At 40.5% G+C, this 5,084-nt stretch overlaps 1 long non-coding RNA gene across 1 annotated transcript; it reads right to left on the bottom strand.

The window, feature by feature from the left end:
- Nucleotides 1–602: 602 nt before the first annotated feature.
- LOC116378371 (uncharacterized) lies at nt 603–5,038 on the bottom strand. Its single transcript, XR_004212296.1, has 2 exons — nt 3,861–5,038; nt 603–1,498 (listed from the first exon to the last, which is right to left on the bottom strand). It is a non-coding gene; the product is annotated as an uncharacterized LOC116378371 (long non-coding RNA).
- Nucleotides 5,039–5,084: the final 46 nt, after the last annotated feature.

Genomic DNA, 5,084 nt, shown 5'->3' with positions numbered 1-5,084 from the left:
CAACATTTCCTAGGTTTTGCCAACTTTTACGGACGTTTCATCAGAAACTTTTGCTCTGTTGGTGTCCCTCTTCATGCTCTCACCTCACGACATGTCAAGTTTCAGTGGATCCTTCAGGCAGAGGCAGAGGGGCCCTCTGCACCCATCCTTGCTATCTCGGACACTCAACATTTCATTGTGGAGGTTGGATGCTTTGGATATGGTTTTATCTCCTTAGTTTGGGTTTGGGTTAGTTGCTGCTCTGAGTGTCTATTATTGTCACTTCATGTTAAACACAATACAGTGTTAAAAAAGTAGATAGGTTATAAAGGTCAAACTTGAGTTCATTAAACATCCATTTTAGGGAAAAATATTTCAGTGAAAAAAAGGAGTTCTGGGGTTGAAAGACTGGTTGGATGTGGCTGCATTAGTGTTTTCTTTTGGAGAAAGACACCTCACAGCTCTGACCTTCATACTGAGGGGGAGGGGATGATAAGGCACCTGGACGAGGCAATTCAATGTCTCAAGTGGTGGGAGAGATGTCTGGAATCCAAAAGTTTATTATTGTTAGTCGTATTGAAATTAAATCCACATGACAAATGCTATTGATGTTGGTTCTGAGCTTTTAAAGTTAAACATGTATTTATTAATTGGGACAAAGATAAAAAATACACACACATAAATACCCAGATTATAGAATTAAGGCCCGGTCTACTTGAGTAAAGATACATCTACACTACACCAGGTAGAAAATCACTGACAAGTCAGCATTAACCGAATAATAACACAGAAACAAAGAAAAATACATTAAAGAATTTTTAAAACGACGCTTGCCACAGGGCCAAACAACTTTTCTGGCGGAAACCCATGGTCATATATCTAATCACACATCGAATGAACAGATTTCATCTTCTGCACATTCTTTATCTAGAGCTGCTTGCTTAAACTTCCCTTTTTACAACTAAGCAGATGTTCATCTATTTCTGTCTGAATGTTCTCTCCTCTTCAAGTAGACGACCGACGTGTGAAGCCACAAGGAAGGAAAGAAGTGATGAACAGGAAGGTGGGCGGAGGAGGGGAAAGGTAACTGAATACTTAAGTTTCATCACAATCATGTATAATCCAAACATGGTTTTATTGCTTCTCATTGTGTACAGCAGTGTTTGAGTTTTAATCACCACCACCAAGTTCATAACACCATCAGGTTCAGAGGACAACCTTGTAATAACTATTAAAATAAAAAAAAGGTAATGATTTAAAGATTCACGAGGAATTGAGTTACAGAGGCAAACGTGTTTCATAAGCTTTTAATATCAACTAGAATGTAGGTGGTAAACCGGTGACAGAGAAAGACAGAGTGGAGTCGATCATGCTATTTGTGTGACCGGACAGTGCTCGGGCTGATCCAGGAACAGTGTCTGGAACATGTGGTTGTAGAAGGAGGGGTGGTAGAGGCAGGCCCTGGCGCAGTCTGGGCTGAAGTTGAACTCCAGGATCTGAGGCTGCATGACTCGCTCACCTGACCCAGGATCAGAACGCACACAAATGAGACGATTACACAGAACAGAAACGTGTGTTGTAAAAGGTTAGTATCCTAAACAAAGACATCCACAGAAGGGAAAATACTGCATTTTTTAACACTGTGGTGGAAAATGATTTCACCCGCTGTTGAGTCTTTTTAAGCTGAAATGAAGGATAACGTGAAACACAGCTTGTCTTTTAAATCATACTTAAACACACAGAGTATACAGAGTTGTATAGAAGAGTGATCAAGGGTGGGGGCCTGTATACTGGAATTGTTTCAGGCCATGTACGCCACAGCATTTAAAGAAGTAAAAGATGTGCTTTATCTGTGTAACAACAGACACACAGATATATACGTTTTATCCTTAAGGCATAGAACATGTGAATATACAGTAAGTACTTGTTATCCAACACACAGATGAAGAGGATATGTGTGCAGGCAGGCAGCTGCTGCATGGGTCACAAGCTACATGACGCAAGCTTATGATAGCTTGTACAATAACAAGTTATAAAACAGTTTACTCATAAGAATATAATATTTCCATTAGCACAACAGCAAGACACATTTGAGCATGTACACTAACACAAAGGGTGAAGGTGTACCGAGTTCACAGCAAAAGTACCAGCACGTTCAGCATTTACACAATATACACTAAGTAGAAATGTACCATTACAACACATATTAGAATGCATTTAAATATTTGACTAATTGTTTAGTCTATATTATGTGAGAATATACTTTAAATGGCAATCACAAGTTGTGAAGGTCCAGGGAATTCCTATTGTTTGTATGTAGGGGTCAGTCCCTTTGTGTCTTTTTCTTGTGTTTAGGTTTGTAAGTCTGAGGGTCACTGACACAAGTGTCAGTATTTGAGTCGGGGGTGAAAATGTCTGCCAATATCTTGTAGGTGTAACCCGGTATGATTTAGGTCACAATAAGGAAATAAGATGTAAGTGCATGATCTTGATCTCAGAGAAAAATGTCTTCTTTCAAAAGAGAAATGGTCTCGCTTCAAGTAATCTTAAAAGAAAAAAAGAGTGTGTGTGTGTGTGTGTGGGGCCAAAAAAAGGAGACCTTGAGCTACACATAGGTAGTGTGTGAAATACGGGTGTGTGGGGGGTTCTGAGCACCCTTGATTAAAAATCCTCAAAAAATGATTTGTCACTAGTAAATGTCTCTAAAAATGTTTTTTAACAGCTTACTATGTTATGGAGTGTTCTTTATTCAAACTGCAAAACAAGAACTATGGTGGTGTTTCCTCTTCCATTGCCATTGAGCACCTGGTTGTTTCTGTTCTTCTTCCATGGGTGGAGCTGATGCAAATGTTTCGCAATGCAAATGTTAAGTTTAGAAAATCTAAGGTTACCTTGTAGCACCTGAAAAGCAGTTTGGGCCACAGAGCCCTGATGTTGAAGCACATTCTTTATTAAAGTAATAATTTAGTGACCAAAACAGGCTCTTGGCCAATGAGACGTGAAAAAGGTGAATTGGAGTCACGGTTTGGTGCGAGCTCAGCACAGCAGAAAAAACACTTGAGAGTTGATCGTCTCTGAGGCTGCCTGTTAATCTCATCAGTGAGTGCTGATGTTTCCACTCTGCCCGCAGTGCGCTTGAACTGTTCACCGGCCTGTTTGGTATGCGTGTTCCGTGTCGAACAGATGAGGAAGCTGTGAACTTTTGACTTGTGTATGCATGTAACACAGAATTTATAGTAACTCAAGTTTTTTCAAAATGGAGAACACTAACGGAAGCAGAGTCGCAGCTCTCAGAGTTTCTGTTCCAAGCCGGGTACTTTACGAAGGAAGGAGTAAAGGGTAGTTTTTACTTGCCGGTGTGCGGTGCTTGGTTGAGCACCTCTGAATTTTTGTAACTTGGCATGCGCAATCATGCGACTGTGACAAATAGTTCACTGATAAAGGCACTATTTATATGGTTGGAAGGGCTGAAGAGTTATGCCAATTTTGAAAGTTGAAACCTCTTCAGTATCAACATCTGAGCGAAGCAGAAAGTAGAGCTATCTGTGACAACGGACCGATCTGGTATCGGATGCCGTTATTTTTGATAAATAACAATTTGGTTCATTTATATATATGTATTTATTTCTTACATTTTGTTTTACAAAGTTAGTAAAGCAATGTGTAAGTCAAGCCTGATGTTGCCTTACACAAAAGAATGAGGCATACAGCGTATTTATTAAACAGCGGTGTCGGTACCTTAACCCCAGGTATGGACAGAAAAAGTCAGATTGGTGCATTCCTAGTTTGGGCTCGAGCTCCGATCCCTTGAGGCTCACACTATAACGTTAGCAGATACTTCTTTAGAATGCTGTTGAATCATGTAAAGAACCAACGCTCACCTTTTTGACCCGTACTCCACTTTAGCATGAGGTCCACAGCGTAGATGGCCCGGGATGACGGGTAGGGACATACACCACACGGAGCTGGTCGAGACGACGCTGCCTGGAAGAACTCCCTGAACGCATTGAACACCTCTGCCTGTGAGGGGTAGGAAGAGGAAGGAGGTGTTGTGTTCAAATGCTCATGTGCATGTTAGCTGTGAAATGTACTGAAATATAATCAAAGAGTGATTGTTGTGAAACAGATATTATCCATGTAAGGGTATAAGCTTGGAGAGGTATTCCTGTGTGTCTGTAGGAAGTCCAAGCATTTTACCCAAAACTGTGGGTCAACCTCACACCAACTGCAACAAAAACAAACGGATTATGTGTCCTCGATATTTTGAAATTAAGAAAAGTCCTAAAGAAATGTAAAGGGAAAGTTTTGATAGTCACCAAATTGTGATCTCTTGGAAGGGCTGTAATTCCCTGGTCATAAAATGAGGCGTTAGATGCACCATTTAAAAAAACAATTAACGAAAAGACCAAAAACATGATTTACATGCCGCCATACAGGGTAATGGGTTCAGCACGAGGCCATCAGAGGGATTGTAGCTACTTTCCAGATGGCCAGGTTGACAGGCAGAAGCGCTTTGGTAATTATTGCAACATCAGCAGGAAGGCATTGTGGTTAGTGTCATGGATCGATGCACAGTCTGAGACTGCGCAAACAGTGCACAGACTGCACACACACACACATCTGCTCATACAGGGCCCGGCTCCTGGAACCTGTAGACATTAGTATTAACCCTTAACCTAGGGTGGAGGCGCATACTAACACACACAACTCTTTTATTATCTATTTAGCCTTACTTTTACCTCTTAAAATTAAAAGGCAGTAGTCCACATCTCTGCGCCTTAAGAGCAGTGGCACTATCTATGCAGAACAGTACATATATTTGAGATTACTCTGTTAAAAAAACCTATACTGGGCAACAAGTGTATAATGTTTTGTATCTTTTATATTTGATATAATTATCCTGTATCCCTGTAACGGTGATGTATCTATGTCCGAGTATAATTGTCAACCAGTGAGCACGGTGTGTCATACGTCCTGTGTACCAGCAGAGGTCGTTGTGTTAGATTTAAGATGGCATAACGGCATGTCCATTGTGGAGATATTTTATATCTCCTGTATATACATGTTAGGATTGATATATATACATATATACACATACATATACA

This window comes from Anarrhichthys ocellatus, unplaced genomic scaffold (genome assembly GCF_004355925.1).
Source record: "Anarrhichthys ocellatus isolate YVR2014 unplaced genomic scaffold, GSC_Weel_1.0 scaffold2489, whole genome shotgun sequence".
Lineage (NCBI taxonomy): Eukaryota > Metazoa > Chordata > Actinopteri > Perciformes > Anarhichadidae > Anarrhichthys > Anarrhichthys ocellatus.
This window is presented reverse-complemented; position numbering and strand designations above follow the sequence as displayed.